The sequence below is a fragment of the Myotis yumanensis genome, unplaced genomic scaffold, assembly GCF_028538775.1.
Source record: "Myotis yumanensis isolate MYYU_CA2020_CCGP unplaced genomic scaffold, mMyoYum1.0.hap1 SCAF_3, whole genome shotgun sequence".
Lineage (NCBI taxonomy): Eukaryota > Metazoa > Chordata > Mammalia > Chiroptera > Vespertilionidae > Myotis > Myotis yumanensis.
The window spans coordinates 186,921,898-186,947,287 of record NW_027223754.1 but is presented as its reverse complement, the minus strand read 5'-3'; the positions used below and the strand labels follow the sequence as shown (position 1 = coordinate 186,947,287).

General features: G+C 37.4%; 1 protein-coding gene across 2 annotated transcripts in view; it reads right to left on the bottom strand.

The window, feature by feature from the left end:
- The window catches only part of EPS8 (EGFR pathway substrate 8, signaling adaptor), a 168,672-nt gene extending 145,848 nt beyond the window's left edge, over positions 1 to 22,824 (bottom strand). Inside the window, exon 1 of one of the 2 annotated variants that reach the window (XM_070410641.1) lies at positions 22,646 to 22,824. The gene's annotated coding sequence lies outside the window, so the exon portion shown is untranslated. The remainder of the gene's footprint in view (positions 1 to 22,645) is intronic. The other variant, XM_070410637.1, reaches the window with a different exon arrangement.
- Positions 22,825 to 25,390: the final 2,566 nt, after the last annotated feature.

Below are 25,390 nucleotides of genomic sequence, written 5' to 3'. Positions count from 1 at the left end.
ATACAATTATTTATTATATAATCCTGGGAAAGTGAAGATAATTGGTTTTATGAATTTTAAAAGCAAAGGTAAAACAAAAGTTTCCCACCAGGTTACACAAAGTTGACGGGTAGTATTTAATTAATATTTATCAAATATTAATTAAAGAACACTACTTTAAGAGTTGGGTTCTTGATACTTTAAGTCTCAGAATTATCAGAAGCCAGTTTTTTAAAGGGGGAGAAAAATAGGTTTTCAATATTAATATCAAGCAAATGGATTTAATCTCCTTCCATCACAGTAATGATTTGGCTATCTACATACATCCATACAGAAAATAACTTTTTTCCTAACCCTTATAGGTGGGTGGCTGACATTAAACAATAATGACAGTTGTCTCATGAAGTTATCTTACAGATGACAGCAGAGAAAATATAATGCAAATGAGGAAGATAGAAGAAGAAGGCTTGGCACTCTCTGCAGATTTTCTAGGTTTACACATTTTTTGATTCAGTAGAAAATAAAGGAAACACTGCAGGAATCAAAAACACATTTATTAGACACATACTATTTTAACCCAACTATACTTATAACACTTCTAGATGAAATTAAAATCACTTGGGCATGTAAATTAGGCACAACTATGGTTGTTCATAATTGCAGTGGCAAACAGTTCTCCGTGAGATGTTTAAATTCCTTGTGAAGAAATATCCCCTATCTTTTTCCCTATGCCCCGCCCAAGGTAAACCAAACTCTTGTCACCCCATAAGATCTCACTTTATCTTCCGTTAACCAAATCTGCATGAACTAACTTCAAAGAAAAGGACAGGAGTTCTCTTTCCATAGAAAAATGTTGGCAAAATAAATTGATTGTGCTTATCAAAAAGAACACAAAATAAAAGATACAATTAGGAAAATGTTACAAGTCATTCTTACATCACTAATACAAAATAGAAATTCTACTTCTGTGAATTTATTGACAGATTTTCTTATTAAAATAATTGCCACAACTGATGTATACATAAAACAAGGAAGAAATAAATGAAAAATGAATTTTCATGGAAATGTGTAAGAAAATTGTTCAGAATTCTAAGTAAAATAAGAAAACTAGCATCATGGTTATCAATTAACATTCAAATGTTTTAACAAATATGGCATAAGATACTGTTGTTGGCAAAAATTACAATAAAACAATTCCAAAGCAAATTTTAAGTATCATATCTAGAAAGCAAAACACACTTTAAGATATTAACATACAAAACACACATGATTTAAAATAGTTTCTATAAAATGATGAAAATATTCAAGATTCTGTTGAATTTCTCTCAAACAATGAACATCTCTAAATAGTAACCATACTTTCAACCCTTTGTCTAATGCTAGCATACAACAGAATCTTAGTACAGAGCAAAGTAAATTGCACACAGTACAAAAACATCCTGAGTATTCTGCCCAAAGCCATGTTTCATTATTTTTCAGATTGTTTTGCAGTTATTCTTATTTTATTCTCAACAGCTGAAAACCCAAAATAATTCCAGTATCATAATTTGTAATTTTCATGTTTTAATTGGATTTTATTCTTTATAAAAACCTGAATAATCACTTAAAAAATAATACCCTAACAGGCAACACTGAATCAAATTTTTACCCTCAAAAAAAGTGTAAAATAAATTAGAAAAAAAGCCTGGAAAAGAATGGATAGCATTATTCACACCTTTTAAAATATTCATAACTACCATAGAACTCTCTAAAAACGATGTACTGCAGCAAGCCTTTTGAGACCTTTTCATGAGGATTTGGTTAAAGTATCAGAAAAATCTCATTGTCTTACTCATAGGTTGGTGTTCTGCACAAATCTTGAAAATTGTATTCTGATGACAGGAATGGATGGAAAAGAAAAGTGTGAAATCAAAATGCTCTCACCTTTACTCGCCTTTTATTTCAAGAGTTCAGTTTCTTCATGGAGTAAGCTATAAAACACTTTAAAACAATGGCTCACTTATTAAACCTGTGCGAAGTTTAAAGGGAATAATCATAGTCCACATTTAAAAGACTAAGAAGAACTTGAAAAACAGGCACGTTTGCCAGAGGTTTTATCCTAAATAACAGAGTACATTCCAATTGTCTCTCTCATTAAACTTTTCCAGAGTATTTCAATTTAGGCTCAGTAAAAACTGTGGGCAGTATTATAATTTTCCTTTTCTCAATTCAGATTGAGAATTGAGGTGTCATTGGTACAAAGCTCATGATGGAATATACAAGATAGAGACTCATTTACTTCATCATTTAACAAACATATATTAAGTTTCTAATGCACATAAAATCACACTCTAGGCCTTGTGGCCTGTCCATAAGGAAAAATCAGATATGGAACCTACCTTGGAGAAGTGTAATACCTGGTGGCAGGTATAAAATTGTACATAGTAGAAAGAAGTACCAAAAGATCCTGAGAAAACATTTTCGGAGAGGGAGGTAAAGATAATTCCATGATGGCATAAAATAAATTTGCCAAATGATAGATTAGATTTGTATATGCAGATAGGGTTGAAAGACTTTCCAAGTAAAGTAAGCGAGGAAGGAGAGAAATTAAAGGCAGAGAAATTGGAAAGACTGAAATATTCTGGGGGAAATGTATAGTACTTCACTTTGGCTAATCGACCATTTACAGAAAGAGAGTAGTGAGGCTAAAGTTAAAGTGGAAAGAAATAATCAGGTTATGGAGGCCTAAACTGAATCTTCTGTGGCAGTTTTTTAAGTAACAGACTGACATGATCTGAGCTCGGCTTTAACAAAACGGAACTGGAAGTAGTAATTAAAATAAATTGAAGTAAGAGCAAGGCAACTGTAGAGACCATTTAGGAAGTAATTGTCTAAGAAAATAGTTATGTGGCCTGAAAATAGTGAACATGGGGCAGATAGAACAAAGGCAAGGATTAACTTTAATGTAAAACGCAGGATTTGGCAACAAATTGGATATGGCAGTTAAAGGAGAAGGGTCAAAGATGTGTTCTTCTAAGGGTCTAGAAATTTTCCCTAGAATTGAATTATTTCTGAAGCTAACTCACTGTAAAGATTATTTGTACTATTACTGCGAGCTAATTTCAAAATACAAACGGAAAGAACCCTATTTTGTATGATTTAATCATGAACTCAAATGAGATGTCATAAAGAAGTTATCCCAAAGTCCCTTCACTCTTCCTTACTTGTTCTTTAAACCTTTGGGTATGAATTAGGTAGACATACCTGTCACATACAAGTCATTCAAGTGACAAAGAAAACACAAAACTCAAGTGTCATCGATCATAACTTTCTTTTTGAACTCCAGGCAATAAGCCACTGAATATAAGAAGAGTAAGCTTTGCCCAAACATCAAGTGAGGGTTGGAACAAGTACAGGGTTAGCACTCTGGAACGGGAAAGCTTTGCTCTCTAGAGAGTTGTGGATCCAATCCACTCCATACCAAGACAAGGGAACTTGATTTTTGGACACAAATCAACATGCAAGTCCTAGCCCAAGCAATCCACAGTAAACCTCTGTCACCAGAAAGAGCAAAACTATCCCATGAACCATGGCTGAGTGAACTTTTGTCCTTCATGCTTTCTGCTTTCTTGTTTTAATTTCAGAATATTTTACCACCAGTCCCTAAGTTTAATTTCAGTCATATCACTTTAGTAGAGGATATGAAAAAGTAATCAATATATCAGCATGTTAAGACTTTGAAGAATAGTTTAAGATGATAAAAATAATACTGACGCAACACAAACTGAAGTGGTAGAAACACAATTTAATAACAAGCTAGCTGAAATGACATAAACCAACTTAATCACTTTATCAGAGAGAAAAGCATATCTTCTTTTGGCAAGAGGAGTTGTTCTTTTACCCCTGAATCAGCAACAGAAGAGAGATGAAAACCCCTCTCACGGGGAAAACAAAGACTGTTTCAGCACATGGAAAAGGCTAGAGAGAATATTATTCAAGAGTTTTTGGCAACAATAAGAGTGGGATATGTTTCTCAGGTTCCCAGGTGGATTGGATGATTTTTGCTCCTATTATGAAAATAGAAAACTTTAGTCACTATAATTCAGCTCTATTGAGGGTTAAAAACATTTTTGAAAACTCACCTGAGAATATAACATTTTTTACAATGTTTGGAAAAATAATTTTAAGCGTAAGACTTTTCTTCAACTCAGTCAACACTGTTACAGTGTCTCTACAAGCTAGACCTAAACTTTGGCATTGAACAAAAATGTATTTTTAAAGTTACTACTCTTCAAAATTTTATATGTACTAGTATACATCTAGTGAGATATAAAAATGAATTAAAAATAGCTTCTTAGTATCAGAAATGATATATTAGATCACTCTTCAATCCATTTGTTATAGCCCGCAGCTTTTGCACATAAATGACTTTTCCACATAACAGAGTACCTCTTAAAAGAAAAAGGTTTTAATTATTTTGATTACTTTTATTTCCATTTTAATACAAATTTAAAATATACTATTGTAATGACATATATTTGTATAATATTTTATAAGATATTTCTTACTTAATCACTTAAACAATCTTATTAATGTCTTTATTTGCCAACCTTCCTACATAATGTTGAATATAACATAACCATTTCTCTTTTTATCCAGGTTTACTGAGATATAATATACAACATTATGTTAGTTTAAGGTGTACAATGTGATAATTGAATACATATATATATATATTGTGAAATGGTTACCACAATAACTTTAGTTAACAACTTCATGACCTCACATAATTACTTTTTTGTTTATATGGTCACAACATTTACTCTCTTAGCAAATTTTAATTATACAGGGGTGGGCAAAAGTAGGTTTACAGTTGTAAAATAAATAAATATGATAATTAATAAATAATAATACAACTGTATTTTCACATATTCACAACTATAAACCTACTTCCCACGTATAAGACATATTGTTAACTATAGTCACAATGCTGTACATTAGATCCCTACAATTTATTCATCTTATAACTGGAAGTTTGTACCACTTGACCAATATCTCCCATTTTCTCTACCCCCTCCCATCCCCAGACAACCACCATTCTATAAATGCATATATATCACATTTTCTTTACCCATTCATCTGTCAAGGAATACTTAACTATTGTGAATAATGCTATAGTGAACATGGGGATGCAAATATCTCTTTGAGAACCTAAATTTATATTAATTCTAGTATATTGAGTAGTGTGATTGCTGGATTGTATATTAGTTCTAGTTTTATTTTTTTGAGGAACCTCCATATTTTCCACAATGGCTATACCAATCAATACTCCCATCGACGGTATACAAGGATTGGCTCCCTTTTCTCCACATCCTCACCAACACTTATCTCTTGTCTTTTTTTATGATAGCCATTCTAACAAATGTTCTGTTCCACTGGTCTATGTGTTTGTTTTCATGCTTTTTGATTACTGTAGCTTTGTAATAGTTTGAAATCAGGAAATATGATGCCTCTCGCTTATTCTTTTTGAAGATTGCTTTGGCTTTTCTGGTCTTTGTGGTTCTATATGAATTTTACAATTGTTCTTACTATTTCTGTGAAAAATGCTGTTGGAATTTTAATAGAAATTGCACTGAATCTATAAATTGCTTTGGGTAGTAAGGGCATTTTAATAATATTAATTCTTCCAATCCATGAACACAGGATTCTTTCCACTTACCTAGTCTTCTTCAGTTTCCTTCATCAATGTCTTACAGTTCTCAGTGCACAGGTCTTCCTAAGTATCATATATTTGGGACAAATAAAGTCTAAGAAATCCATGCAATATTCAGGTACAGTCAGAAATAAAGGGTTAAAGCTCAGGAGAACAACCGCATCAACTGGAAATAAAGAATTCCTGAAATAATGTGAGTGCTCGAAGTCACCTTGGAAGATAATGAAACATAAAATGATTCGAAGGCTGAGAAAAGAATTGTGGAAAATTCAGAAACATCTCAACTTATGAGTGTTCAGATTATGAACAGAACCATGAATTGAGGCCAAAAAAAGTACTGTCTCTCCCTGCTACCAACAGCTGGTGCTAGAACTTACTTGAGAAGAACACTTTGGACACTTTTTAGATACCTGTCAACTCCAACGAGCAGCGTTTCTGAATTAACATCAAGTGCAGGTGGATGTAAACCAGAGAAGGATAGCACCATGGAAGCCAAAGGAAGAGAACATTGTTTAAAAAAAAAAAAAAGGTCATTACAAACATGTAGCCATTCAGCAAATAGACAATCTACAAAGCACTAGAAACTCTAGGCAATAAAAATTTAACAGTGAACAAAACAACACAGTCCATGTCCTCTAAGAGCTGACAGGTGATAAAAATTATCAAGAGATAAAAATTATCTTCCTTTTGGTTTGGCTTTCGGAAGGTTACAGATGAGACATGAGCTCAGGCACTAGACTACAGTGGGTTGAATAATGTAGGACAGTTGAGGGAGAAGAAACAGGCCTAAGATTCTTGCCAAGAGTCTTAGTTTGGCTAACAAGACAGAAATAAGCAGCAGCAAGAGGACATTAAGAGAACAGTTTCCAGATATGTGTAATACCACACCAAGAGACACAGGAACCCCAAGACTTACTTACTATATAAACACTTTGACATAGACTGGTACATGTAAGAAGGGGAATTACATTTTAGACTCCAAAATACATTTTATGAGACAAAAAACCTAAATTATTAAAATTACATTCCAATGTTATTGATTTTTTAATTATTAATGATTCTCTGAGTTCAATTTGGTTTAAGTCAAGTTGAAAATTAGAAGGGAATCATCAGGCCAAAGAACTTTGATCATCCTCAGAGAAAGAAGGAAAATGAATGAGATACCTTGATACAGTTTAGAGTTAAAGATATGCATGTGCCCTGGCTGGTGTGGCTCAATTAGTTGCACATCGTCCCAAGCACCAAAAGGTCGCTGGTTCGATTTCAGTCAAGGCACATGCCCAGGAGCATGCAAGAAGCAGCCAATAGCCCTACGTGGTTTGGCTCAGTGGATGGAGTGTCGGCCTGCGGTCAAGGGCATGTGCCTTGGTTGCGGGCACATCCCCGGTGGGGAGTGTGCAGAAGGCAGCTGATCGATGTGTCTCTCTCATCGATGTTTCTAACTCTCTGTCCCTCTCCCTTCCTCTCTGTAAAAAATCAATAAAATATATTTTTTTAAAAAAAAGAAGCAGCCAATAGATGTTCTGCTCTCACATCGATGTTTCTCTCTCTCTCTCTCCCTTCCATCCTCTCTAAATATCAGTTAAACATATATTTTTTAAAAGATATACTTGAGACTAATTACCTCCTAAAGGGAGATACCTAAAATATTTTAGAACTGGGTTTATGAGTCCCTTCAAGAAATGCTAGAGAGGTAAGTGTTGGGGGTAAGGAGAGATATAATATGGTAGAGGTAAATAAATACCCTACCTAAGTACAAGTCCTAATTAGAAAAAAGAGTATGGTTTAAGTCTAGCAGCTAATAATCTCAGTACAACATATTTCAACATATGAGTTACATATAAGAGAAGAAGTTCCTATCCATGTCTAGCTAGCATATATAGAGGTAAAATGGCAATTAGACATTAATGTATGACCAAACAAAACTAAGTGATTCATACTGGTATCTAAAATTCTCATTTTTGCAGTAACAACTTATAACATGTATAACAAAGGCTGAAATCTTATGTGACTTTAATAAATATAATCAACTACATGTATTCATAAATATTCATTTAATGAGAGAAAAACAGTCTCAGCATATTTGGATAGTAGACATGCACAAGCTAATTTACTGCACAAGAGGTGGTAGAAACGATTCCACCACTTCTTACCAATACATTCACATACTACCTTTTTTTAAAAAAAGAAAAGAAAAAGTCTTCAAAAATAACTTTCGGTATGCCATCATTTTTTAAAATCAGATCCTCATAATGATTTATTTGAGACACATGTAAGAAGGTATAGCCAAAATGAGAAAAACTAAATTAAGTTTTCTTTTAGAACAAAAGTGCTTCTATGTTATGGATTTGGCAAAACTGCAGAAATGGATTTATATATCTACCCCTCCCTCCTCTCCCCAACTCCTCAACTTGTATACAAGCCCTGTGCTGTTTAAGCTAATAGCATATAGCTATAACTCTCTGGTTAAGTAGACAGAGCTTGGAAAATTAGGTCACAAGGTTGTCACTGGGACTCCAAATCATCTGTCTGGCAAGTTTGCATGGCTCCCTCCTCCCTGTGATCCTATTATACACTGTCCAATAGGCAAGATAAGGGAGAGGTTCCAAGGGCTTTCTATAATAGCTACAAAAATATTTGGTCCAAATCACTAAGAATGTGGGACAACTCAGGAACTGTATCCTTCTATAGTCAACATAGTTATCAATGATTTGATAAATATTAATTCAGAACCTTCTTTGTGCAGAGAAATAATTGTTTTTTTAGTTCAGTGCCAATCATGGTCCAAATCCATACAGGCTTATGATTTAAAAGCAATTCTTGGTTTTGTTTCCAAACAATTAAGCTCTTTGCAATGTAAATAAAGAAGTTTTTTGAAATAGATAGTTATGAATCTTTCATTCATAGTAGCTCACTACAAACACATGAGCCAAATACATTGTGGGGATCATTTCAACGGTGTGTAATCTGAGAGGTGTGTTAGAAAGTACTTGGTCCACTAAGGGAGGAGTCATTCACATTTTTCTGTCTTGTAAGTAAAGTACAGTGCAGTGTTGCTTCATATGGCAGTCTTAAAGTTATCCACATTCCAAATTCAAGATAAGAGATAGTTCCCCATCTGTACAGATTAACATTTTACGACCAGTCTGAGATCTCCAGTATGACCCTATGTTATGAATAATGGTTCTTCATTCCTAAGTTTCCAGTCTGACCTGATCATAAATTGACCTTAATAGTTGAAAATCTTTCAAAAGGAGTCCTGGTAAACTAGAATATTTCCTGAAGCTGTTCCTAAATAACAAATATTCCTTTGTGGAATTTTTGTAAAATTATAGTTAATTTGGAAACGGGGCTATAAAAATCTACATCAGTACATGTAAAAAATTATAATACAAAATGTTAATATCTTCACTCTCTTAGAAGTTAAAGAGAAGGCAGGAGGGAGGAAATAAAGGAGAGGCCAGAAAGGTTATTCTTTATTTTACACATTTTTAATTGTTTACCTAGAATTTGATGCTTCTTTTACGTTTTTATGCTTCTTTTAATTTACGTTTCTGGCATGGTACACTCAATAAGGATAGGAATCTTGTCTTTGTTAATTATAGTACTTCATTATTTAGTAATATGTCTAGCAGTTAATCGGCACTTATTTAATATTTCTTTATTAAGAGATCAATTTCACTAACTGAAAAAAATTATTTTCTATTAAATAAAGCTGTATATGTCCAGGACTGTTAGGTCAAGAAATCAGATCGGGCTGAATAAAGCCGATGGGCCTGCTTTGGTTTAGCCCAATCTCTAATCTCACACAACTATCTCAGGTCACAAGAAGGATCACTGGAGAAGCTAAAATGGATCTATCACCACCATAACAAACAAAACACGCCTTCATATACAAAGGACAGTTCAATATATATTTTATTGTATTCATACACATTTGTGTACCTCTTCTACAGTTTTCTTTTAAAGAAACTTTATCCATTCCAGCCATTGCTATGGTTGACAACAGTAGCAAAAATTTAGTAAGAGTATTAGAAAGGGGGGAATAGGAAGCTGAAATGATCACAGCTAGAAGCTTTAAAAGGTTATTTTTGAGAAAAAGCACACTGCTGGCTGAATTAGTTTCTTTGGTCTTAAAAATGAAGCCATGTTCTCAAATCAACCCCTTGCAAAGTTCTACAGACTCCTGTCTTCCTTTGGAAGAGGAAAACTCAGCAGGCTCAGATCAGCTGCCTAATCTAAAATGCTTCCCCCAAATGCACATCTGCTCTCTCAAACGCTTAGCTAGACCAGCCTCCAATAAGAGCATTTGTTTTGCTTAATGTCTAAAATTCAACTAATGTCCACATTACCCTAATGAAATCAATGTTAGTTAGAAAGATCTGGCTGTTAAATCTTACAATGAGACTGTCCATATTTGGAACCCAAACCTTTTATTTTGTATCTAATTACTGACTAAATATTTAATATATACTCTATCGAATAATACATTACTCTTTTCAGTACTTATAATCAAAGTTCCTCATATGTAGCTCATGAATGGCACAGCAGTGATTAAAATGGCTTCTAGATTTCCTGAGAAGTATTTGAGTTTCTCCTTTGGTTACCACCAAACTATTTCCATTATCTACCATTCACTACCACAACTTGTTTCCCCATCATTTTACCACTTCATCCATTAGTTTGGGATCTTTTAGTTTGATTATAAAAATGCCTTTGAAAACAATAAATAGAACACAAAATATAATTGGTAGCCACTGAGTTAAATGCAGTATTCTCACATCTTCTATTCTGTTGCACAGGGATAGCTCATGACTTCACACTTCAAATATTCTATTAACTACTGAGCAGAGAGAGAAAATGGAAATAACTATATGTAACAGATATAAGTGGAGGGGAGGAGGCCTTGGAGGTAAGATGAGACTTTTGTTCCTATTCAATGACCCCTTAGAAGGTCATGAAGTCCTCCACATACAATCATTTTTTTGTATCATATGACTTCATATGAGATATGTATAATTCAAATTCTAAAATTCCCTACATTGTTAAGGGGCTCCTACAACACAAAAGGTTAACAAAAAGTCAGTAGCATAAATTCTAATATAGAAATAAAACCATGGTGGATCTTTCCTAATTAGCACAAAAACTGAATGGTGTTAAGATATTCCAGTTAATCACTGCTAATGTATTTACTCCGGACAAATCAAGATTTTATTATCTTCATAATGAGACTTTACTACTTCCAAAATAATTTACTTACTACCCAAATAAAATGAAGGTGATGAGAGCTTCAATCATTCCTTTGTTTCACACCCTCTAGCAGCCTAAACTTAACCTCCACTGTCACAATCACCATGAATGTCTCTTTTATTCCGATTTCACTCCCCATGACTGAGGTCTCACAGGCAGTGAGAAAGAGAACAGTAAATGGAAAGATAGCAAAGTTATGAAAGATACATTTTCAACTCAAGTTGTCTGAGGACTGAAAAAAGCTGTCAGACACTGGGGCTAGAGGATGGGATAAGCAGGCAGGAGAAGCAGGTGGGAGAAGGAGTGTCAAGGGAAAATCCACATGATCATGTATTTGCTTCAAGATTTTTGTCAGTCTATTTTCTATATGAGACCATGGAAGAAGCAAGTCTTAGGATAGTGTGGGGAAATGAGAAATACAGCCAAGTACATGAATGTTGTAGTAAAAATGGTGATTAAACCTTTTGTTTCAATAATTTGGATAAAAAATATAGAAAAGTAAAATAATATGAAAAGAAAAGATGATATATCTTTTCTACAAAGATAGCAAATATATTATTATACATAAAACATAGAACTGATAATTCTTTATATCATTCTTTTTTTCATATATTGTTATTGATTTCAGAGAGGAAGGGAGACGGAGAGATAAAAACATCAATGATGAGAGAGAATCATTGATTGGTTTCCTCCAGCATGCCCCCTACTGGGGATCGAGCCTGCAACCCAGGCATGTGGCCTTGACCAGAATCGAACCTGGGACCTTTCAGTCTGCAGACTGGCACTCTATCCACTGAGCCAAACCATCTAGGGCTATATCATTCTTTATATATTATTTTTCAGGTTTGACTATCACGGATTGTTCATTTTAAAATAGAAGATGAGCCAGGCTGGTGTGGCTCAGGGGATGAGCTTTCACCTATGAACCAGGAAGCCAAGGTTCGATTCCCATTCAGGGAACATGACCAGGTTGTGGGCTAGATCCCCAGTAGAGGCAACCAACCGATGTGTCTCTCTCACACTGATCTCTCTCTCTTTCTCTCTCTCTCTCCCCCCAACTCCCTGCCCTCTCTCTCCCTCACTCTACTTCTCTCTCCCCTCTCCCTTCAACTTTCTCTGAAAAAGCAACGGAAAAAATATCCTCAGGCGAGGATTAACCAAAACTAACAATAATAATCCTATATAATAAAAGCCTAATATGCTAAGTGTCCAACTGTTTGTTCGACCATTTGACCAGTTGCTATGATGCACACTGACCATCAGGGGGCAGACACTCCGATGGGTAGGTTAGCTTGCTGCTGGGGTGCGGCCGATTGGGACTAGGCAAGTGGGCCAGACATGCCCTCCCACAGTCCCTCCCCAACCCCAATAATGCACTGGTGGGGTCCTTTGGCTTGGCCTGTGCCCTCTCGCAATCCAGAACCTCTCGGGGGATGTCAGAGAACCAGTTGGTTTTGGCCCTATCCCTGCAGACCAGACTGAGGGACCCCACCGGTGCATGAATCCATGCACCAGTCCTCTAGTCCTATATAATAAAAGCGTAATATACAAATGTCCCCTCAACCAGGAGGGGCGGGGCCACCGGGGGGAGGGAGGGAGGCCCTGGCCGGCGGCCAGCAGCCACTAGGGACCCTACCAGTGCATGAATTTCATGCACTGGGCCTCTAGTAATAAATAAAACAGAAGATGAAACTTTAATCAAATCTGCAAATTAATGACCATTAAAATCTTTATAAGGTATTTTCCTCAATAATTAAAAACATCATCTTTAACATACATTCTTCAGGCATATATATTAACTCTAAACCTTTACATGCATGAGTATCATGTGAATAATGCTACAAGATTTGGCCCAATGACTAGATTTTTATCACAGAACGAATTCCACAGCTTTTAAATTATTCAGAATCTAACAAGGCCCCACAAAAGAGTTAAATAAAAGAACTAACAAAAAAATTAATGTTGTCCGTAGAGTAAAAAGATCCTGAGGTGTAAAAAACCTTTTAACACTAGTTGTAGTACACAGTACTAAAAATAAACACACTATACATCAGAAGTTCTGATAATGTAGGTAAACACACTAAAATCATAAGGCAAGTCAACCTTGAGATAGGGTTTCTAAATCAATATTTCTAAATTAAAGAGTAATATTTTAAAATCCCTTTATGCACTTAGTCATAAAACAGTTAAAGTTTTGAAAACACACTGGAAAGAGAAATTGGAAATTACAAACAAACTGAGCAAGCTATTATGGGGCAGGGTGGGGGATATCTACATGTAATAGTGTTCCATTTTTCTTCCATTTATGAAAGTTAAATGTATCTTCCCTCTCTATAACAAGTGTATCTTTCTTCACATTTAATACTACCTTATTGTCTCTTCATGTCTAAAATTAAAACCATCTTATTGTCTACTAAAAACCATCTTCTTTCTCTTCGAGTCTAAAATTACTATTCAACTTCAAATGTAAAACTGTTATAGAATATTAAATAAATTGTATTCAATGCATTCAATGTCTTTTCAAATGTGACAAATTTCACACACACTTTTCTTTATAGAATTATTTTGCCACCTATACTTTATTTTAAACATATTATTTTCTAGAGAAAAACAAACAATATCAGAAAACATTAGAATTATTAGAATCAACAGAAACAAGTTAGTGTTTAATGATGACAAATATTTCAATAGAAAAAATCTATTGTTGCATTAAACCAATAAATACATCAGTAATGCATATGTATTTCTAGAATAAGAAATAATATTCGTACAGAGAGGTAATATTCTAATGTTGCTAATAAAATCTTCTAAATAAAATGAAATTTGTATATTAATAGCCTCCAATAAAGGACTTTAAAAATATTTCCCTCTTTTTAAGTTTAATTTTTTTCCTTCTATTGATCTTCATCTTTTTTTCTTCTCTTCTTATATTAAAAACAATTTTTCAACTATAGAACACTGACCTGTTATCAAGCTCATTATTCATTCACTAACACATTATTTTAGCAATTCGTGACTATTAAGTTTCAGGTTGTGGTCTAAAACTGTTCATGATTCTTAGAATTCTTAGATGGTTAGAATAGGACTAGATGATGCCTTTGTGGGATGTTACATTCTAATGTTGTATGCTACTAAATATAACAATGGTTTGGGACAGGACCTCTGATTTCACCCAAAAGCACACAAGTCCTCTTCATGAATAAAATCACATGACTATCACAGGACTAAAAAAGAACACAATAATTTATCTACTACATAAGGACTATAGTCAAACAATCATAATATTCAGAGACTCATGCAGCTCTTAAAACAGGTTTGGTATCTTTATTCTCTCCTACTACAATGTAGTGAATACTCTATTGTATTGTTACTTATAAAAGTGAAAAATAACTGGTTATTCTGTTCTTTCTAATAACCCTGTAGACTCTGTATGTGAGAAAGTACAGAATTTCCCACCACTCCCATCATGTCCCTCCCTGCATTGTGCACACATCAAACATATTCATCTCTCTGCCTGGAATGCCCCAGAGTCCCAACTCCTACTCTCATTCTGGGCCTCAAAAATTCATCCTATAAAACTCAAATGTCACCTCCCACAGTAAAGACTTTTCTGATTGCCTCAGCCACAGGAAACCTCTTTTCATTAATGTGCTGCGATATACTTTTTTTCTTTCTTTTTTTCATTTAACCTACCCCTCAACAACTGTGTCAAAGTAGGTAGTATTATAATTTCCACTTCTTAGATATGAAAACTAAGGCAGATAAGATCTCTCTGATTTCAAAATCCATTACTTGTTTGTTTAATATATACTCTCTTTAGTTCTATACTCTACTGAAATGCCTGCTTCCCTCCATTTTCTGGGTTCCCTGATGACAGAATGAAGAAACCCTGTCTTATTCATCTTTATAGTCTCAGTCAGTGTCTGGCACAGAACAGATGCTCACCAAATGTGGAAGGAAAGAAGGAAGGCAGGAAGACAGGAAGGAAGGAAGGGAGGGAGGGAGGGAGGGAGGGAGGGAGGGAAGGAGGGAGGGAGGGAGGGAGGGAGGGAGGGAGGGAGGGAAATATAGTAAGTTCAACCTCCTCTGTGAGGAAAAACTCATCCCCTTCTAACCATTCTAAACATATATGTGTTAAAAGTGATAGTAAATGCTAATTTCATTCAACAAACATTTTGTGAATATGTCTCATGTGATGTGCTATGCTTAAAGAAAACTGAGACTTAGTTCCTGCCCTTAAGAAACTTACAATTCAGTGGGGCAAAGGGAAAAACAACTACCCAATACTACCATTATTTGTTTTATTTCTCTTAATCCCCCACAATTTCCTCATTTCCTCTCTTTCAAGAAAATTTACTTTTTTGTTTGTTTTCTAACCTGAATCTCCATCAACAGGGATTAAAATGAGATGTGTGTTTGAGGACTGGAATAAAAGTAGGTCCAAAACTATTTGAAGGAGAAAAATAAAAAGGTTTTATGCCCCATTTGAGGGGCAAGTGATTAAAGGTACTGGGATATCTAAATAGATATCTAGCAAGGCAGATAATTTAGAACTGTTCACCCTCCGCTTTCTAGGGGTGATGCTGATGTTCTATACCTTTCATTGTGGTTGTCTTTTTATTGAATTTACTAGAGGCCTGGTGCACGGATTCGTGCACATTAAAAGGAAATTAAATAGAAGGTGGCTGGTGGGGCGAGACTGGGCAAGACAGGCCGGACACGCTCTGGAGCCAACCTCCCGGGGTCCCTCCCTGGCCTGCTGCACCTAGGGTGGCGCCAGGGCTCCAAGGGCATCTGCAGAGTGAGTGGGGGTCCCTCTCGCAGGTGGGGTCCCTTGGCCTGGCCTGCAGGGATCAGGCCAAAACTGGCAGTCCGACATCCCCCAAGGGGTTCCAGAGTGTGAGAGAGCACTCTGCAAAGTTGCTGTCGCTCAGCAGCTCCTACGTTGAGCGTCTGGCCCCTGGTCAGTGCACATCATACCTACTGGCTGGTCAGCCGGTCGCTTAGCCCTTTATATATATAGATTGGGTGACACTAGTTAACAAAATTATACAGATTTTAGGTGCACAATTCCACAACACATCATCTGTACACTGCACTGTGTATTCCCCACCCCAAGTCAAGTCTCCATCCATCACCACTTATCCCCTTTATACCCTCTTCCTTCCCCTTATACCCTCTTCTGCCCCCTCCCCCTAGCAATCATCACACTATTGTCTGTGTCCATAATTTTTTTCTCTCTTATTTTTAAAAATCAAGGACATCCTGATACTATCCTGGTACTTTTATTCTATGAGACATAGCACAGCCAAGTAAAGAGAGCATGGGTTTTGGAGTCAGAAAGATCAGGGTTCCCATCTAGATTATGAGCCTACTTATTACCTGCAATATGGAAATAAGGAGACTTGCCTTAAAACGCTCTTGTAAGAATTAAAAAAGATCAATATGATTTAACAGTTATAAAACTAGGTGCTAGTTTTAGTATGTCAGATCTCGCTAGTTCAGGGGTTCTCAACCTGTGGGTCACGACCCCTTTGGCGGTCGAACGACCCTTTCACAGGGGGCGCCTAAGACCATCCTGCATATCAGATATTTACATTACGATTCATAACAGTAGCAACATTACAGTTATGAAGTAGCAACGAAAATAGTTTTATGGTTGGGTCACAACATGAGGAACTGTATTTAAAGGGCCAGAAGGTTGAGAACCACTGCTCTAGATGCTTCTTGAAGGCTGATTCTAACTATAGTATTATAATATAAATACTTCTTGTCCCAATACCAATAACACAAAGAGTTTATTAAAAGAAAGGTACTTGAAAAAAAGCCGTTTGTTGCAAGAGTTGTGGCATAGGTAACATTAAAGACGATATTGCTAAGTATCAAGTTTCTAGATAATACATACATTATCTGTTTCTTCTCAGCATACACCCTGCAAATCCATTATTTCAGATCCTCTTCATAAAAAAAAACAACTTCATTATTTCCTATGGTTAGGTCTAAAAGAACTGACAGATATTATTCATATTAACAATTCCATTTTCCACAAAGAAGAATCGCTGGGTTAGTGTGGAAGAAGAAAATAAATTACAGTTTGTCCTCAATATTCACAGGTTCTGCATACATTGATTCAACCAACAGATAATCAAAAATACTCAGGGGGGGGAAAAGATTAAGGTTGTTGCTGACGTGTACTATGTAGTTAGACCTAGGATGGTTGCATCTATACTGAACAAGCCAGATTGAAAAAAGATACTTACAAAACACATATCTGACAGAGTGCTTGTATCAAAAAATTTATAAAGAATTCTTAAAACTCAACAATAAAAAAACAGACAACCCTATAAAAAACAAGCAAAAGTTCAGAACAAACATTTCACCAAAAAAAAATATACATATGGAAAATCGAGTATGAAAAGATGCTTAACATCAAATATCATTAAGGAATGGCAAATTAAAGCAGTAATAAAGTATTACTACATACCTATTAGAATGTGTAATATAAAAAAAAACTGAAAATACCAAATGCTAACAAGGATGAAGAAGCAACAGGAACTCTATCAAACTGCAATAAGATATATAAATAAATCTTAATGCATATCACTAAGTGAAAGAAACCAGTCTGGTAATTCCAATTATATGACATCTGGAAAGGCAAGACAATATAGACAGTAAAAAAAAAAAATTACTGCTTGCCAAGGATAAGGAAGTGATAGGTAAAGCACAGGAGATGTTTACTATGTTGAAATTATTCTGTATGATACTTTGATATTGTAATGATGGACACATGAAATTATGCATTTGTCAAAATCCATAAAACTTTACAGAACAAAGAATGAAACTTAATGTTTTCAAATTAAAAAATAATAATTTGGAAGGTCAGAAGATCCCAGGATGGAATGCAGATTATGACAAAAGGATAGAACTGTATTATACTAGTACATTTCTGTAGCAACCTCACTAAAGGAGATAGGAGGAGAAGGAGCCTATAAGACTAAAAGCAAAAGGAACTGCACTCTAATTGATAAAGTGTTTCTACTCTCTGTAAAGGGAGTACAGGCTAACAATTTCAATACTGCTGTACATATATAATGGAATTGAACAATTAAGTAAATGGATGGCAAATGGTGGGAGCCAGCTTTCTTCTCACTGTTGGAGTGAGTTTACAGATAAGCAAGGGGAGAAGGCCAGAGTGATATAGGTGGTAATGGATTAGGTAGAGAAGGGACATCCATATGAACTCATTATTAGCTTAATATGATACACAGAGAACTATGTATAGATAAGTGTATGTACATGGGTTTGTATACACACATGTATTTCCTGCTGTGTCAAATGAGAGGGCCTAGAAGAAATGACACACCAGTAGCCACAAGAACACCGAGCATCCACACCTTAGTTTCTAATATCATTTCCCAAGAAAATGAACCAGATTCTTTCTGGCTGAGTCTAGTACTGGGGCAGGAAATAGAAATATACACTATAAGCCTGGATCATCTTTTAATGTAGAAAGTAAGTGATTTTTAAAAAATGATGGAGCCCTGACCGGTTTGGCTCAGTGGATAGAGCGTCGGCCTGCGGACTGAAGGGTCCCGGGTTCGATTCCGGTCAAGGGCATGTACCTTGGTTGCAGGCACATCCCCAGTAGGGGGTGTGCAGGAGGCAGCTAATCGATGTTTCTCTCTCATCGATGTTTCTAACTCTCTATCCCTCTCCCTTCCTCTCTGTAAAAAATCAATAAAATATATTTTTAAAAAAAAAAAAAATGATGGAGACAACTGAAAGAGCTCCCAATGGTCAAAGCTGAAACAATTTGAGCAAGAAAATAAAGTAGTAATAGATTATAACCCAAAGTGTAATTGTGATATATATGTTATATACATACATATATACATATATATATACATGTGCGTGTATATATATTTACATATACATATATATATATATTAGTTGGCTCCATCATAGATATATCTATACTAATAATCTATACTAATAATAGAGGAATATGCAAATTGTCCAGGACACCATCACAGTAACAACCGAACAGCAGGCTGCGTGGGGCGACCAAGCCGGCAGGGGGGTTAGTGAGGGACAACCAAACAACTGAACAGCAGGCTGCGTGGAGTGACCAGGCTGACAGGGGGGCAGGGGGGGGAGGGCAGTTGGGGGCGACCAGGCTGGTGAGGGGTGGGAGTGGCAGTTGGGGGCGATCAGGCTGGTGGGGGGGACAGTTGAGGGCAACCAGGCCGGCAGGGAGGGGCAGTTAGGGGAAATCAGGCAGGCAGACAGGTGAGCAGTTAGGAGCCAGCGGTCCCAGATTGTGAGAGGGATGTCCAACTGCTGGTCCAGGGGATCTGGCCTAAACTGGCAGTTGGACATCCCCCAAGGGGTCCCGGATTGGAGAAGGTGTAGGGTGGGCTGAGGGGGACGACCCCCCCCCCCCCCCGTGCACGAATTTCGTGCACCGGGCTATATATATATATATATATATATATATCCATTAAGTCCAGATAAATATAAGTAAATAACTGAGTATATACATAAATGGGAGAAAGACACGCAGAAGAATTCCAAGTAATTTATACAGATACTCCACCCTTGAGGAAGAGATACGTAACTCTCCACTCCTTAAGTATGGGCTGTGCACAGTGATTTCCTTTTAAGAGTACTGCCTGAAAGAAACAACTTTTCAGTGCAGAAACCTAACAAACACTATCTCGGTCATATGATCAAGATCAATATCAATAGTGATAAATCATGTTGATAGTATGTACTCTTTGTATAATGTAATCAAAAGAGCACTTTACATCTGTGATCTTCCTCCACAAAACCCAAAACCTCAGTCTGATCATCAGAGAAACATTAGGCTAATTCCAATGGGGAGCGGTGGGCATTCTAAAAAATACCTGACCAATACTCCTCACAACTATGAAGGTCATCAAAAACAAGGAAAGACTAACAAACTGTCACAACCAAGAGGAGCTTAAGGAGACTTAACTATTAAGTGTAATAGCCTATGATAGGATCCTAGAACAGAAAAAGGAGATTAGATAAAAACTAAGGAAATCTAAATAAAGTATAAACTTTAGTTAATAATAATGTAGCAATATTGATTCATTAACTGTAATAAATACCAATGTGAGATGTTAATAAGAGGGGAAACTGGGTAGAGAGATACATGAGAAATCACTAACTTTATAATTTTTTCTGTAAATATAAAACTGATCTAAAAAATAAAATATATTTTTAAAATTTAAGAATGCATCTAGAAAATATTGAAGATGTTGTAGTGAAACACTGAAGAACTTCACAACTTCCCTGCATATATTAAATTTAAAATGTTTACAACTATTCTGTTACAGGACTTTCTTTTTAAGAAAATATTTTTCAATCACTAACAGCTGCAAACAATTTCATGCAGTAATTCCCAGAAGGGGTGTATTATAGCTGAAGTACTTTAACAAAAATTCCACTTTTTCCCTTTACAGACCATTGCAGATGTCTGAAAATTTGTAACCTATCAATCATCCACTTGTGTTGTTTTCTGATGATCTAAAATAACTACCAAATATGCTGGAGCCATACAACCCAGAAAAGCTAACCTAAATTTTATATAAATCAAATCAGTGCTAAAATATTCATCCAACAAAACTTCAAGCATCTAAAGAGAGACTTGAGAAAAACTATCATCTTTTATTCTGAATACTATATTTTCTTATATAAACCATGGTTCAAGTGAGCTAGCGCAAAATTATTAGAGGTAAGTGTAGAAAACAATAGAGGAAAAAGAAAAAGTAGACAAAACTAGGACTTAAAATGTATCAAATAAAAATACTGAAAGCAAAGAACAGAAAACCTATGTCATAGCATAGAAAGACTACTATCCAAAAAGTATCAGCATAGATAAAAACTTTAAAGCAAGAAAAGCTAAAGATTAAAGCAAAAGGAAATGTTGCTTTTATTTAGACATTAGATTCCTGATAGGGAACAAGAATAAGCCATTGGGGGGGGGGGGGGGGGGGGGCGGGATCACCCTAAATACAATTTAATTTAAAGTATTCCCAGACTACAAAGCTGAAAATCACTATATAATCATATTGAATGACATTGGAGATGGAAGAAAAAAAAGATTTCAAAGAGTATGTATCAAATATTATAAAAAGTGGTATCTCTCAGATTAGTGGAATTAAAAAGCAAGTTTTCTTTTTTTTCTGCTGTGAAATGAATGGCTTGTGGAATTTTAAAAAGTCTTACTCTATGAATTCTGCACTAAAGGCATTCTATAAAACGTCACTACATTTGTGATATATCCTAACCTACCCTTTACATGGCATATTTATAAAGTGCATTATTTTTTCAAATTGTAAGTAAAAGTGTGAACCCATGACCCAAAATTTTCCAGACCAGCAACTTAAAAACTGTAGCAATATGTCCAGAAAACGACAACTCAAATTGAAAATCTATACTAAGGTGAGAGAGGATGACACTGACTTTAATTTCAAAGACCACATGATCTAAATTACTAGCGCACACTTTGCAAAAACCCAAGTCGCTGTAGAAAGAAGAATGGTATCCTTTCCACTGAAATAAATTGCAAGCAATACACAACACAGTTGCTCTGTTGTTGATACATATATAAAGCAGTCTTCTGGAAATCCTTTCTCCTATCTCCCCGGAATAACAAAGCCAAAATCAAGCTATTCACATACCTCGAGAACCAAGTTTTATCTGAACTCTTAAGATATTCCTCTTATCATCTCAGGCAAGAACTGAAACCTTTCAAAAACAAAAAAAAAGCCATAATGCATGTCACTGAAATATATTTTATAAAGGAGGATTCCGATTCCTAATGCTCTACCGCTCTCAACATCTATGCATTTCAAATCCTAATACCGCAGCGTCCTGCCCCTAGAGATTCCAGCAGTACTATGGGAAAAGAAGAATTTGAGAAACAATGCAAAGGAAGAGGACAATTGGTGCAAAGATTCTGCATACAGGTAGTCCTGGAAAGGAAAGGAAAGACAGTGAGCATCTGAGGAGCCAGCAGGGTCTGCAGAGGTGGGGAAATCCACTCGCAAGGCATTAACTGACAGGCACCAGAAAGGCTATCTTCCCAAAAGTAAAATGATGAGTAAAGCGGAGCAAGCTTTAAAAAGGGGGGGGGGGGGGGGGGGGGGGGAGGCAGCCAACAGGAATTAGAAGATTATAAGTGACAACTCTTCGAATATAATGAGCTATATTCATTTGAGGAGACAGGCGCTGGCGAGACCTTGTCCCAGAATGTCAATCTGAAAAGACCCCCTCCCCGTTTGGAGATGGGGAGAGTAGCTCTGCAAACCCCAAGTCTACGATGAACCCCGAGAACAGTCGTTCTGTAGTCGCCCCGCCGCCCAGAGAAGCGCAGGTGGATCTGCGGAAGCTCAGGTTACCAGGAAATATTGCAGGGACACCGTGAATCTTCCCCGCTCACCTTCCCGGAGCCCGGGCGCGGCGGGCGGCGCGGGGCAGGCGGCCGGGGTGGGCACGGGCTCCCGGGCGCACCGGGACCGGCGCGCGGGCGCGCACACCTGGCTCCCGACACCAGTTGAAAGCTGTGAAAGTGAATGAAGGCGGACGCGGCGCCGGGCACCGCTCCCTCCAAGCACACAAAGGCGGGTTTTTAACATCCAGGATGAGTTCCCACCGTCGGACCCCGGCGGGCGCCTCTCACCGAGGGGTTCTTACCTCGGATCCGCCTTCGGGGCCGCGGCTTTCCCCGGAGGCGCCTCCAGCCCAGACGAGGCAGGAGGTGGCCAAGAGGAAGCCTCCGACCTGGACGGCGCCCTCCCCGTCCTCCGCGAGCCGCCCAGCCGCTGTCTGCGCCCAGTTGCAGAGAAGCGATCTCCGGGACGAGCCCCGCGCGGACCTGGCGCCCGCCGACACCGCCCCGCCAGCCGCTGCCAGCGAAGTCTGGATGTGCCCGCCCGCTCACCACTCGCCGCCGAGCCAGCCGCGCGCCGCGCATGCCCAGTATCCTCGTGGGGGAGCGCGCGCGCGCGAGCACGCGCGCCGCCCGGAGCGAGATCCGCTCTCCGGGTCTTGCCTGCAGCCGAGCCGCGGACTATCTGGTCGACCCCCAGCGCTAAAGGCAAATAGGCGGGTGGGACCCAGTGGGCGGGAGAGGGGCCGCAGGGAAGTTATCAAGGCTACGATCGAAGCCGGACCGAGATTGCCGGCCACAGACAGGTTTGCAGAAGTGACCTAGCTGGACTGACTAGCAGCTGGGAGACTCGGTAGAGGTTCGCCCCCCGGCAAGGTTCTGGTTCACAACTCTAGTAGTCCACGACTTGCCAGCCTTCCTCTTCCCTCTGGAACCCTCCAACCTATTTTCCCCCCTCCTGTCGCTTTCCTCTTTTTTGTCTCCTCAACCTTTGCTGTAAACTGATGGCATCTAAGGGCCTCCATTCGGTCCCTGGGACTTTCTACACTGCCTGCCCTTAGTTCCAGCCAGCAAGTCCAGACCCGCTTTTCACGCCTGACCTGGATCACATTTTTCGCTTCCCTCTTGCCAGGAGTTTGATGTGGTGTGCAGTGGAGGCTTCTTTCAGTTAGTGCCTCTAGTAGCATAATCAATCCTGAAACCTTCGCCTGCTCCCCGAGTAGCAAGTGGAGACACTAAAGGAGAAGACCCTTGCCTGTGAACACTGTATTTTCTTACTCTCTGACCTCTTTTGTCATAGCTACGCCCACAGCCTGTTCTGACTTCTTTCAAGCTGACTTCCAGAAGTCAACCAGAGAGTATCAACTTGATGGCAATAGATTGCACCGGATTGCTTTGTGCAGCAAGGGAAAAGCAGTCTGGGGAAAGATTTCAGACCAAGGTGGAAATTAAAGGCATTGTGCTAAAAGTCGGAATAGATCTTAAATTAAGTCCCCTGTCTTAAGTAGAAATCCTCTCTCCAATATTCCCACCACAGCCCCATACACCTGAATTTTTCCAGTGTTAGAAATCTCTATTATCCATTTATGTGTAATCATGATTATTTATTAAATACTAACCTATGCCAGGAACTAAGCACATTTATATATTATGTCTAATCCTTAAAATGAGACAGGCCTTATTATACCTATTTAGCACATTAGGAAAATGAAGCGTAAAAGTCATTCCTTTTACCAAAGCCAATGCTGATGACAGAATTAAAATCCAGGTCTGCTTAACTCTAAAGCCTATGTCATATGATTTGTGATCATCAAATCAACTTCCCTCACCTTACACAACTGGCACTGGTTCTGCCCTAGGAACTGCACAAAATTAATACCATTCTTTACAGACATTGCAAGCCTTGAACTATTGGAAGCAAACTATTAAGTAACTACTAGAAGATCTTCTAATACTTTCCTCTTCTTCAAAATCTCTGGTACTTTACACTATTCCTCAAATGGCCTGGTGAGCCCTCAAAACTGCACTCTTTTCCCTCTTTTAAATATACTTTGACTTTTTATTTTCCTTCTAAAATCGTGCACTCAGAAAAAAACACAATTTTCAAACACAGTGTGCCAAGAACTGAGTCATAGATTGATCATAGTCCCTTTGATTAAGTATACTCTGCATGTAAGGCACCCCAAACCTATATTAGGTTTTTCTTTTAACAAACATATTACCTAGAGTAAAAAAATCCAAACCTATTATACACAGACTACAATTAAACCTTACATAGTCTATCTATATAAAAGGCTAATATGCTAAGTGTCTGTCCAGGTAATGATGTGACGTAGCAACACCTGGCTTCCTCTCCCTAGCGACTAGCCTCCTTGCAGTTTCTTCAGCCCAGGAACATGACTTGCTTTATAGCCAGGTGGAAACATTTTACACTTTAACCAAATGTCTGTGAAGCATTTTCCCATGCCTCATCTCATTTGATCCTCACAGAAGTCCTGAAGTAGGTAAATAGGAGACTCAGTGGAATCCTATTTTCTTTTCATTAGCTAGAAAATGGAGATTTAGAAAGCTTAAGAACTTGACCCAACTGAAAAGAAGTAAGAAATGGTGGACCTTGAAAATGACTTCAGGTTTTCTCACTGCACAGAATATAATCAAACACTGCTGCATTTAAATATTCACCCTTTGTTCTCCCTGTGTGATCTACAATAATAATCTGCTTCATGTTGACATTTACTGCTGTGTTGCTGACAATTACCCGAAAGAGAAATTGCAGTCCTTCACTGGGCTGGAAAAAGTTTAGCTAAATCAGAAAGCAGGTCTAATTAAGCAAGTTTATTCTATATTTATAAAAGGCTAAATTGACTCACCCATGCGCGATACATATAAAGCTCTTGCTGGCACCAATCACCCACATGTGTTTCCATCTGTCACTGTCGATTGTGCTTTTGGTTGACACTTCTATTATAGAGAAAGGGCGAATAGTGATATTAAAATATTTCTTCTAATTAAGTTCCTTTCAATGTGCATGAATTCGTGCACTGGGCAAC